We start from the raw sequence: 13,553 nt of genomic DNA on the forward strand, positions 1-13,553 counted from the left end.
CCCCTATGTTCACTGTGCACTATTTACAATAGCCAAGCTATGGAAGCAACCGAGGTGTCCATCAATAGATGAACTGATAAAGAAGAGGGTACATATATAGAACGGAATACCATATGATTTCACTTATATATGGAACCTAAAAAAAGAACAAATGAATAAACAAAATAAAACAAAAATAGATCCATAGGTATAGAGAATAACCTGATGGTTGCCAAAGGGATGGGAAAAAATAAAAATAAAAAAAAGGTTTTTAATTCTGCAAAACCCCCACAAAACAACAACAAAAACGCCTATAGCCCAGCTGACCTCACCAGTTGCTTATCCAATCTCCAGTCCCCATTCTTCATCAGCACCAGGATCCCAATTTTATTTGGGCAGCAAAGTGCTTAAGTAGTTCAAATTTTTGTCATTTCAGGCTCTCTTGTGATTGGGAGTAGCCTGAAACATGGTCCTGGGCGATGAGATGTGGATAGCAAGGAAGAGCAAAAATAAGAAGGTAAATACAGGAAGTTATATTTTATTTTACAAAGAAGCAAAATCTGGAGAAGAAACATCTTCGTCCTTTGCTCTTTCATCTCCTTCCTGCCTGGAAACACACCTTTGATTTCTAAAGGTAGAGAGGCCACCTGTTGACTAATAGAACAAACATCATTGCACAATGTGGTGGGGTGACAAGGAGCTCCACCTTGGGGCTCCCGGACCAGCTGCACCGGCCTTGGGGGCCTACTTCTGCACTTCGTATTTTGTTCAAATTACCGTCGCCTCCATTTGACTGAGCCAGGGGACTACAAACTGTGGTTTGTGGGCCAAATCTGCAGTGTGTCTGTCTAAAGTTTTATTGGAACATAGCCATGCCCATTGATTTAAGCATTGTCTATGGCTGCTTTCATGCGAAAACAGCAGAGCTGGGTAGTTGTGAAGAGACTGTATAGCCGGCAAAAACCTACAACATTTACTGTCAGGCTCTTCATAAAAAGAGTGCCAACCCCTGGATTAATCACTGTAGTCATGTTTCTGTTCCGTGCACACAAATTCAATCCTAATTGAAATATAGCCAGTCATGGGAAATTCCAAGTAAGTGGAAAATAAAAATGCTTCACTTCCTACTCAATAAATATTCCACAAATGCGTTTATCAAGTCCTACCATGTGCCAGATCTTTTGTGATCTGCTAGGCATAGAGAGAGGAACACTATCCCTGACCCTCCAGGAACTTGAAATCTTTGCGGATAGTCACATGCTAAAAGAATACCTTCAGAAATAACCACTTGTAATTTTAAGTGCTGGGAAAAACATAGGATGCTATGGGAACACATAATCAGGGAGCCTAACACCAACTGAAAGAGAGAAATCATCTCTGGAAAAGCGACAGTTACCTCTGTTTCTACAGAAAGCGGCTCCACCTATCCAGCTCCTAGTCACACACAAGCTTGATGGGGCTTCAGTCCTTTCTCCAGGATCCACTGCAAAACTCATTCATAAGAACCAGCTTGAGCACACCCAAAGGGAGCCCAGATTCTGAGAAGGCGTCTGTCTAGAAAAATATCAGTCAGTGACTTAGAACATTTCCATATGACTATGACTTATACATCCAGAGGTAGTTTTAAGGGGTAAAATATTTTGGCTTATATATCCAATGGATAATTGAATTCTCAATGTAATTTTTGCATTAGTTCCCCCACGATCAAGCCTTATCATGGACAGTCAACAGTCCAAGAGACTTGCCCTGGAGTGACTTCCACAGAGAAGAAACTATTCTGCTCTTAAAGAAAAGCAAACAAAAGTGACGTTTTCTAAAATACATGAATTCAAAAGACCCATGGAATATTTGTGGTAAACTGCCAACAAATCTAAAAGCCATAATTCCAGAATGCAGTCAAATGAGGATGAGAAATGCAAGATCCATAAAATCTTGACATTGGGATTGGAGAACCATCAATAGTCTTCCAGAGAAATTAGTTCAGTCCTTAAGTCCTAACAATTCTGAATACATTGCCACTTAGAAGGGCTCTACCATATTTCCCCGAAAATAAGACCTAGCCGAACAATCAGCTCTAAAGCGTCTTTTGGAGCAAAAATTAATATAAGACCCGGTGTTATGTTATGTTATATGTTATACTTTATTATATTATATTATATTATATTATATTATATTATATTATATTATATTATATTATATTATATTATATTATATTATATAATATATTACATTATAGTATATAAGACCAGGTCTTACATTAATTTTTGCTCCAAAAGATGCATTAGAGCTGATTGTACAGCGGGTCTTATTTTCAGGGAAACAGAGTGATTGAAATCTCTAATTGCTTTGGCACCTGCCCCTCATTCCTCTCGGCTGGTTTGCTGAACACTGTAGTAGAAGTGGGCAAGGAAGTTCCCAGGGTTCTCATCACTCCGGATTTCCAAGCACAAAACTGTCCATTAAACAGCTATTGATCACACTGTAGTTAGGTTGGATGTACAGAATTATGCAATAGTCCTTTATTAGGTACTCTGAACAATATGAAAAATAACTAATATTTTATTAGTAAGAGCACCAGAATCTGCACTTACTGCTTTTATTATTTATTCATGATTGTATTTAATTTTCGTTCAAGTTGTACCTTTTTTATATGGGTACAATTTCCCCAATTTTATACTTGAGGGAAGAGAAGCTCAGAGAGGTCAAGTAGCTTGCACAAGACCACACAGAGAGAAAGTCGGTGAGCTGGGGTGAAGACCCAGTCCATCTGACTCTAGAGACTGCGCACCTTACCACTTACACACTCAGAAGCTCCCTCCCTAAGCTTCAAGGCAAGAGGGCTCCACTTCTGTGAGGTACGAGCTCCAAATCCAGGGATCTAAAGGCGGTAGGCAAGGACTAGAGGAAAACAACACATTCTGCCTTCTTATCTTTCTCAGGAAAGTTCTGGACTGCTTCTCTTTGGTCTAACAACAGCAACTACAACTTTGGCCAAAAACAACACAATAAGTCAAATTTATGGAGAACTGTATTAGTGCTATAGGTACTTCCCGTAATTGACCAATGAGAACTCAGTTAGGAGACAAAGCCTAGGACATAAGAAAAGACATGGGGTAATTCTGCCTCCTTGATCTCAAGGAAGACCCAAGAACTGACCAAAAGGATGGTTTTGAGTCCAGAAGTGACTCTCTTGGTAGTAAGCCCTGAGGCAAATCCATTTCCAGAACAGTGGCATCCACTGCTAACATTCACTCATCGATTAGCTCATCGCTAGTCCTGGAGTGCCAGCTAGAAGGTTTTCCTTTAGGAAGAAACAGATAGATGTGAGACAGAGATGCCTAAGCAACCAGATGACTCGACAAATATTGTGTCTATCTCTGTCTCTCAAAGAGGCATAGAACAGAAAACATGGAACAGTCAGAAAAGGAACAGACTCAGGCTAGCTACTGCCCTGTTAACCTGTGAGCTTGTTAATGCTGTGGTGATGATTTACAGCAACAGGCATGAGCCATGAACAGCTGGACCAGTACCCAAAGAACTGATAAAGTGCAAAGGCAACTGATTACAAAGTGACACATATATGAAGATAAACCTCGTCAGAATCATGTAAGAGGAAGGGAGTGAAAAGCGAAGGTTGCATTTCAGGCATCAAAAGGTAGGAGATCATTTTGCACCTCAGGAAACAGGTGAGGGCACCCCAAGTTGAGAACAAGGTTCCAAAGTGCCAGAGGTCATGTGGACTGAAAGACTAGAAAATGATGTGGGCTAACAATGAGGCACAGAGAATACGGCGCTGGCTCTAAAGCCCACCAAATGGTGGGTTCAATTTTTACAATAGGAAAGAATCCATTAGGGCTGTAAGGACAGATGTAGAGCTAAAAGAACAAGCAAAAGAGGAAGAAAGGAAGAAAATTAGCATTTAAGGTGCCTAGAAACGTGACAATAGTGGGAGAAAGTAACCAAGTCACCTAGCCCACGACTCACATCCACAAAGATCACAAATTTGGACATTTAATGCTCTCTCCAAATCAAATTTAAGCTCCAGTCACAGAAATACAGAAATACAGACAGTATTGACTTTCATCATCTTTCATCGAAGAACCTTAACCTTCAGGTCCATTATTGGATCACATCACCTACACACATCAGAAGTAGTGTTTTGCATAAATCGTGTGAGTCACGCCATCGTATTGCATTGTATGTTGTTCATATTGCATTATATGTGGTGTGTGTGAAAACACTGAATGATTTCAGATAAATGTTGACAAGATACCCTCACTTCATACATCTATTTTGTGTTTGCATTGTGTATTAGTACTTCATGTGCCTTGAAATAATGGAAGTGGCCCAGGTCTCTCCTGGCTTCTGAGAGTCCTCCTTTAACAAAGGTATGTGAAAAACAGATTCAATATTAGATAATCTTAGAAAACTTTAAAGAAGTATTCTAAGAGAATTCACAAGGAAAACCGAAGGTAAGAGACCAATGTCTAGCTCTCTGGGAGCACGAACCCAAGGCCACGCAAGTGCCACGCCCCAGAGGGCTACGCGGCAACTGGGAGCAGCACTGCAGACGGGAATGGAAATGTCAGACAGGTAGATGCCTTTGCTGATGTGTAGGGCGGAAAACAACTAATTATAGCAGGAAGGACAAGGACATGTAGCTAAGAGCAAGAACAGAGATACAATTTGCAAAAGAGACAATAGGTGAGGGTGGGGGGCGTAATTATGTAAGACAAAAGGAGTCAAACCAGGCAAATGTTCCCACTTCTGGTAGACAGGGCTAAGATGGCTTAAAATTCCCTGGAATTTCATAATTGTGAAATTATTTCAGCTTTTAAATTGCCATCAGCGAGATGAAGGAGGCCGAAAAGAATTCTAAAAGTCAGATACAGTCCATCAAGGACACGAGACTAAGTATGCCGAGGTGCTTGAGAGCTGCCAAATGCTATTTCAGAGATTGCAAGCTGCTGGAAATGCCCCAGAAGTCTGGGAAAGGCAAAAGGTAAAGAAGCACCCCTCAAAAAATGATGAGCCCAGTAATTCAAGTGGATCTTCTTGCCTTCCATACCAGGGGAGACACGGAGAGGAAATAATCTTCTGATCATCAGTCTAAGAAGAACAAGTTACTAGGCAACAACCAACATGGTTTTCTGGAGACACACGGTGCCAGCCCCTCCGACCGAGTGACAAGTCAGGTAGATAAAGGGGAAATAAAAGATGTAATCTTATAGACTTCTGTTCCTCTCCTGATTCTGTCCCTATGATATTCTCATCAGCGGGCAAGGAAGATGTGCGTTGGCACACCACACCCCTGGGGTGGTCACCACGGGTGTGCTGTCAACCCGGGGACGCCTAACAAGTGGTGTTCCACAGGTGTCTCCCTTCCGGCCAGGAGTATTTAATAGCTGTCAGTGAGAACCAAAAGCTTCCTGTGCCCAGCAAACCAGCCCACCATCGAATCCCAGGGTCTCCTATCGCCGCCCTGCATCACCACTTCTCTGTTACCTAAGATGCAGCCCCGTGCTGCATCTCTGCAGAGTGAAGTCCAAAATCTGGACGGCAACTGAACGTGGAGATGGAGCTCACTCTGCAGTAGCAGCGCTAGCCTTGCAGACCCCTCCTGGGCTCACCGTGACTCAGAGTGCCTTTCTGTTGTTCATTTAATGGCCTGTGACGGTGCACACGAACTCCAGGGCCGGTGACACAAATCAGCCCCAGGAGGCCTCAAGCTCGGAGTGGGCTCCAGGAAGGACAGGAAACTCAGTCTGGGATCAGCCCACAGGTCTCCACCTGCAAAGACCAACTCCAAAAGATGAGCTTTTAGAGCTGGAGTTCTGAATGTCATGTCGTAGACTGCTTTTCTGAAGCAGCAACTGACCCCAATCCAAAAGTGCCAGGAAGCAAACAAATTATCCCTCAAACGCCCTAGGAAAGTAACAATGAGATCACTTAATCAGGCAGAAAATAAGAAACTGCAAAACTAAACTTAAAGTGTGTTCATCTATACCACAATTAAAAATAAAATTCCACCATAAAAAGGACATTCAAAATGTTAGGTCCAGATTTGTGGCCACGTTGTTCTATCCTGAGGAGCCCAGTTGATTCGGTTTTATTACTAGACTCCCCACTTCTAAGGCCCTCACTATAAACATTAACAAATTTCATCTCAGCATTAGTGCTAAACAATATTCATTAAGAATCTCACCAAAGTGCAACATGTAAGTAAATCAAACCTTTGATGCTCTATTTTGCAAATTTCATGGGCCACTAGGGATAATTAAAAGGGCAATTATATAAAGTTGGTGCAGTTTTGAGAAACAAATGACATTTTCTGCTTTAAAGCACTTGATAATTTGATATTTTGCTATTAGGGCCATCACGTGTACTTTTATAGACAGGCAGCCAAATAAACAATAAATGTTCCTTAACAGCCTCTAATGATTGTTTTTGCCCACTGATATCACTCACCATTTCAGTCCATAAATCATATGCTAAGAGATTAAGGTAAAGATAATGAAAAAGTATTAGAAGCTATTAAGCCAGACCGGGGGGGGGGGGGGGAGGGCTAAAAGCGTTGATTTCTTTGCTTTTTGCAAAGACACCCAGCACAATCTGAGGCTCCGAAAGTTGCAGTGGGGCTCAGTGCATCCCCGTGTTTAACCACCACGCTGAAGCCAGCAAAGTACATTACAGCTCATGAAAAATACAGCGAAGAAACTGCTAGTGGCAGAAGCATTTAACTTCCTTGTTAGCAGCCTCCCCCAAGTGGCACTTTTTCACCGGCAAGTTGTTTATTATGTTCCGTGCCAGGCAAAACTGATTAAATGGGGCTCTTAAGAATCAAAGCGTTATAAATTCATGGAAATACAGCAAGCAATAAATTCCATGGAATTAAAAGCTTACTAGTGCTATTAGCATTTCAGGGTGTTTGAATTGTTAATACTGATGTGCAAAAATGATGTGCCTCTAAGACAAGGCAGAGCCAGGCAGCACATGCGAGCAGCTCAGAATGTTTTTGTATCAAAGAGGCACAGGGACTTGGCAGTTGTTGTTACAGCCACAGGAATGGAGGAGGGGAGCAATTATCTCCAAACTTCTCATCAGCCCTAAAAAGTCAATCCCACAACAGAAGAGAGAAGGCACCAAATAAAGGTTTACAAGCAGAGGAAAACAAGCGGGAAAATGTTATGCGAAGGATTTATGCTTATAATGAGTGGACATTCCATCTTAACAACTAAAAGGGGTGAAAGTTTAATGTTGTTATCTGATCTTAGCAGGGAGGGGCCCAATGTGTTCTGACTGCACTGATCTTGGTTTTCTTACAGGACAGGTTACCCCAAACCAGGTCCCAGAAAAGTTATTAAGTAAGGTTGGGTGCATCGATGAGGTGGCCAAAACATTTCCCTGGATTGCCATGTTTCATCTTTGACTCTTTATGGGGGTTTATCGAGTGTTATTCTAAAGTAACAAGGGGTGAAAAAAATAATTTATTATGTCATTAGACAAATGATATCCTCCCAAGAACAAGACATGACTGGTAATTCTGCTGCACCCATCTCCTTTTTTTCAACAGAAATGCACGTGAGGGTCTGTGCTAAGCAAATACAAATGTAGAAGAGAGAGACAGAAAATATTAACGAGTGCTTCTTAAAAACTTAGATATTTTTGAAAGAAACTGTGAGAATATACGACACATCTTTAAAAAAAAAAAAAAAAAAGAATGATGGTCCACAAGTACGGTGTGATCATTTGAAAACACAGTTTAAGAGAAAATGCAGTCTAAAATCTGGAATAACCAATATTTAGGAAGCAATGCAATCCAAAGCTATCCATCTAGACAGATATCCAAAATGTGTACTCACCCACCCCAGAGTTGGCCATTGTCTAACATACCAAGAAAACCTAGTGCCTTTGACAAAAGAGCCTCATGCGTAATAGAACCTACTGACGGCTCACTGGTACGTGTGATTACCTGGGGCTGTGTCCCACGTGTGGGTATAACATTTGTAGCCAGTGAAGCTGTCTGCTGCTTCCCCACAGAGACATGGCCTGTTCGTGTACCAAACAATAGAAAGGAGACAGAGGAAAACCCTTACAGAGACACACTGCATCCATTAATGTGCTTCCGCCAGGCTTGGGTCCAAGCCACGTGTTGTTACAAGAGCAACACTGCTCAGTGTCTGAATCGTTAACACTGCTGTTCAAAAACGGTTCTGCCTCTAAGACAAGACCTACTATGTGTAGAACACCAACAGGGGACATGAATAAATATTAGACATTGTTCTTGTACTCAAGAAAGCTTAAGAGTCTCACTGGGGAAATAATTATAAAGCACCTATTATATATTCTAAATCAGGAATCAAAAGATTCTTAAAAGACAGATTCTATATCCATTGGGATTTTAGAGTGACTTTAAGATAAGGCATACACCCAAAATATAACCCCTGAACAAGGCAGTATTATATCTATCAACATCTATACACATGGAATAATGGTTTTTGTGTGTGTGCAATAGAGTCTCTGCTTATAGGAGACTGAAGAATGAAACCTTGATAAATAGATCACTGGAGAAATTTTTTATAAAAATGAAAATGAAACACAATATGCATAATTTGCTCTTGGCAGTGGCCTCTGCATGATGGGGCGGAGGGTCCCTTGCAGTGTCCACACGAGATTATGTATAGGACTATACCCAACAGCTGTGGGCAAAACCAATATGGTCCTTGCCTGGGGGTCTCTCAATATGCAAGGGATGGGACAACGGAGGTGGCCTAACAGTAGAGAAGACCCGGAAGTTTCCACGCCTGTGTCCCACACTTACATCCCTCCACCCTTCTCTCGTTTCCTCACACAGGTCTCAGGTGCCTTGTTCCCCTTCAAAACCAGAAATTCCTGTCTCAGTTCTTCATTCTCACTGACTGACAACCCTTTAATAGCAAGAAGCTGCACTCAAGTGTTCTGCCAACGAGAAGACATTTCTATGGTCAGCGTTTGATAACTAACTGGGATGGAGAGCTCTGCCCCTCACTGATGGGTCACCTTGGTGCATTTTTTGACTAGAGTTTGGAATCAGTGGGGAGCACCGGGGCTTTCCCAGTGTTCTTGCTGATGTCCTTTCAAGGGTGACATTTTCCAGAGCTGAGAGGGAAGAGCTCAGTTCTCGCGTATTTCTGGGTATGGAGACAACTGTGTCGTGGCCATGGCCTTCTGTGGTTTGTGATGTGGCCCCTGCACACCTGCAGAAAGTAAACTGCTTTGCCCCTCGCCCCAGTCGTCTCCTCCTTTCTCACTAAATGCAAATTAGGACTAATAAGAGGCCCTGCATCCATTGTTCAGATCTGTCTCCCTCTTTAGTGTTGAATCCTCTCTGTGATACAATGAGCAGAGCTGGTAAGCTGCACTTCCTCTGGGGTTCCTGTGGCCCACCTAAGGTTTGTGGGAGCAATGAAAAACGGTGCCCCTGGGCCATGTGCTCAAGCTCAGAGTCTAAGGGCAAGGAGGTACTGCGACGGGAAAGTCGACTAACAAACTAATGATGATTTGCTTCCCACTGGTCACTATCCTCCTTTATACACGTCGGGCTGATGCGAAACAGTGTCACTCACCTGACCCTAATGTCACTGTAACAAAATGTGACTCCAACCTCTAATCCACACCCAGACCCTCTCCCCTCCTACTTACTGCCTTGGCTATAAATGCTGCCTTTCCTCCCTCCTCTAATCTCATCTTTTGTCAGGTTCAAGACTACTGCACTGTTTCCAGCACAAAAGTTAGCTGATATTTTCATGCTGTACCCACCCCCCTTCAGTCTTTCTTGAGTACAGCCCTAGGCTGCCTCCATTATTTCAGTACCTGGGAACAAAGTTTCTGATGACAAAGTCTGCTTTGGAACACAACCACTTTGCTAATGGGGGGACTATTGCTTGAAAATGGGGCACTAATTGTGCAGCCAAGACAATGAGCAAAAAAGGAAACTGGGGAAGAAAGACAAGTAAATAAAAATACAAAATAATAAATGAGTGCAGAAAATACAATGCTCTAGTGTTCTGAGTGATTACTTTGGAAGGTCTGGTCACTAGGGTGGCTCGAGAAGAGGATGGTGCACAAGCCATTGTGAAGACTGATTAACAGAACTTGGTGAAAATGTAAAGTGTTTGCTATGCTCTTCTCAACCTGGAATGCCTGCACCCCACTCCTCTGACCTGTCTGCCTACAGCAGCTCTAACTCCGCCCAGAAGGCTTCATTAACTGCGGTGTCACTTCTCTCCCGAATCTCCCAGTAATATTCAAGGTAGCGATAAGCCCTCCCTACAATTCCTCTGAGTCTAATATTTCACATCAAAAAGGATTTCCACATTAGCTTCCATACCTTCTCTAACATGCTGTGAACTCAAGACCTGCAGAAATATTTTATTCATGTGTTTTCAGGCCTATAGAACTCGGAATATAGTAGGAGCTTGGGGCTTATCAATTTTCACTCAATTGCAAACAGAAATAGAAGACAAACGTAAGTACAAGAGGCACGTGGCCATGGCAAGCCTGAGTGCAAATGCCGGAGGGCCTGGACTCCAAATGAGACCCCACCCCCCCACCCTGGGAGCTGAGAAGTGACAAAGATGGAGCTGCCGGACCTACTCCCCATTGGAAATGGTGCCAATACAGAAGTAAGCAGAGGGCAGAAGTGTAAAGATGGGGCGGCAGGGCTGAGATCAAGTCAGGCCAGGCCTACACCTGACCTACTCAGGTACATAATCAAATAAAGTTTCTTTCGCGTAAGTCTGCATGGGCTGAGTCTTATATGACATGCAGCTGAAAAACTTAGATAATGGCAGCCGACTGAATAAATTCACTTCACAGAGGAGACAAGCCACAGAGATGAGAGTCTGAAATGAGGACGCGGCTGATTGGGGCTGAACCAACTGCTTATCATCACCAGGGTTTGAAATCAGTCGGCAATGCCACCGGATTTTCACATTGACTAAAAGCAACGATTTCAGAGAAATCACCAGAACCCGGAATCCCAACATTCTTCTCCAGGGCGTGCCAGCCTTTGGGTAATAACCGTTTGCTCTTTGGCATCCTAAAACAACTATCTTCAATGGCGATTATACACTTACATACAGAATCCAACAGCACCCACGGGTAAACGGGGGAAATAAATTCCATCCCCCAACCAGCCAGTTCCCTTCCCGAAGGCAACCACAGCAGTGGTTATCTCTTTCCCCGAAACCTCCTATGCATATGCAACCATATGTGTTTTGTATGGATACTTCTTTTTCCCCATTCTACCCAAAGACACTGTATTTACCGTGTTTCCCCGAAAATAAGACCTAGCCAGACAATCAGCTCTAATGTGTCTTTTGGAGCAAAAATTAATATAAGACCTGGTCTTATAGTAAAATAACATAAGACCCAGTCTCATTTTACTATAATGTTAGATCCGGTCTTATGTGTTAGACCCGGGCTTATCTAACTTAAGACCGGGTCTCATATTAATTTTTGCTCCAAAAGATGCATTAGAGCTGATTGTAGAGCTGATTGTCCAGCTAGGTCTTATTTTCAGGGAAACACGGTAGCGCCTGGTCACTTAATGCACATTGGAGCTAGTGTCACAGCGGCACACACGGGTCTGTTTTCTTTTACAATGGCTGCGTAGCAGTGTCCCCCACCCCACCCCAGAGATTGACCATAATTTAACCATTCCCTCCTGACAGATGTTTAGGGAATTTTGATGCTTTTGCTCCTACAAACGATGCTACAAGTTATGTACATAGGCTTTTTATCAGCTGGGTGAGCATAAATCCTGGAAGCAACAGCTGACTTTCGCTACTGCATTTGTGAGCTAAGGGTCCACAACCTTACCAGGTAGTAAAATAACCCCCATTACTTTTCCCATACCCTATACCTGGGCTTCCTTTTACTGGTGTCTTTCTGAAAGGATCAGACTAAATGCCCTTGATGAACATTGTAAACAAAATAAAGAAAGGCACAATTCTGGAGTAGCAGCTGATATTCACTCCAGCAGAACCCAAACAACCTGGTAAAATATTCCCCCCACCACCCGTTTTAAAATTCACACATTTTATAGAAGTATTATATATAGGCTATATATATAAGTATTACATACTTACATATACACTCTATACATAGAGAGAGAGAGCATGTACAGAGTATACATAAGTATATATAAGTAAGTATTTATAGAGAAACTTATTGGAGCCTCCACCTGATGGTGCACATAAGACCTCCACGTGGTACGGTGACCACAAACTCTCTCCCTGGAGAGGGTCCCCAGCATCTCACACTTACCCTTTCCTCATTTGTTCCCTGTCCTTTCTCATCCTTAACATATCCTGGAGCATTCTTTCAGCCTGTTTTCCTCCAGTCTAATTATTCTTTAATTTTAAATAATATAATAACTTTGACATTTTCATTTATAGTTAAACCTTGCTAATTTACACAAATGATGGATAGACAGCATAAATTAACAAGCCTGAAACATCAAAACAAAAAAAGCCAATGATTAAAAAGAAATCAAATTGCTGCATTATGAAACACATGTTTATTCGTACAAACACATTCTATAGACTCGTGAGGAAATACGGAGCAGTGATACTTGGCTGCTTTCTAACATTCTCTTTCTAAGCTGTAGGGTTACTTTTTTTGCAGTCTCCAGTGATTATGTTTTCTGAGCAAAGTATCAGAGCACATGTTAAGACTAAGTCTGAGTAACTTTGAGGCAATCTGCTCTGTTTCCCCGAAAATAAGACCTAGCCAGACAATCAGCTATATAAGACCTGGTATTATATCTATATTATATTATATTATATTATATTATATTATATTATATTATATTATATTAATTATAAAGACCCGGTCTTATTTTATTATAAAACCGTCTTATTTTACTATAAAACTGGGTCTTTATAATTAATATAATATAATGTAATATAATATAATATAGATATAATATCAGGTCTTATATTAATTTTTGCTCCAACAGACACATTAGAGCTGATTGTCTATCTAGGTCTTATTTTCGGGGAAACATAGTATGAACTCAGTTTTGCTGCTCTAAGAATTTCTGGGCTCTCTGGTTACAGGGGAGAAAACACATATTGTCTTTGTACATTTGGGTCGCTATAATAGAATACCATGGACTGGTGTCTCATAAGCAACAGAGATTTGCTTCTCACAGTTCTGGAAGCTGAGAACTCTAAGTTCAAGGCATGGACAGACTGGGTCTGATGAGAACCCACTTCCTGGTTCACAGATGGCCATCTTTTTCTGTGTCTTTACACGGTGGAAGGGGTGAGAAGCTCTCTGGGGCCTCTTTTAAAGGGCCATTCAAATCCCATTCAAGAGGGCTCCACCCTCATGACCTCATGACCTCATCACAAGGGCTCCACCTCCAAACACTGTGACATGGAGATTTAAAATATGAATTTAGGGGAGGGGAGGGATACAGACATCCAGTCTATAGCGTATATGAAAGTGGTTCCATCGTTAAAAAAACAACAAAAAAAACAACAATATGTACCCAATCTAATCTCTTTATCTTCTTGTTCCACACT

At 41.9% G+C, this 13,553-nt stretch overlaps 1 protein-coding gene across 7 annotated transcripts in view; it reads right to left on the reverse strand.

Moving 5' to 3' along the window:
• The window catches only part of FOXP1 (forkhead box P1), a 409,891-nt gene that overhangs the window by 286,274 nt on the left and 110,064 nt on the right, over positions 1–13,553 (reverse strand). For 2 of the 7 annotated variants that reach the window (XM_019746869.2, XM_074313284.1), the window contains exon 3: positions 5,610–5,769. The exons of the other annotated variants lie outside the window; for them this stretch is intronic. The gene's annotated coding sequence lies outside the window, so the exon portion shown is untranslated. The remainder of the gene's footprint in view (positions 1–5,609; positions 5,770–13,553) is intronic. 7 annotated transcript variants of the gene reach the window in all.

This window comes from Rhinolophus sinicus, linkage group LG10 (genome assembly GCF_036562045.2).
Source record: "Rhinolophus sinicus isolate RSC01 linkage group LG10, ASM3656204v1, whole genome shotgun sequence".
NCBI lineage: Eukaryota > Metazoa > Chordata > Mammalia > Chiroptera > Rhinolophidae > Rhinolophus > Rhinolophus sinicus.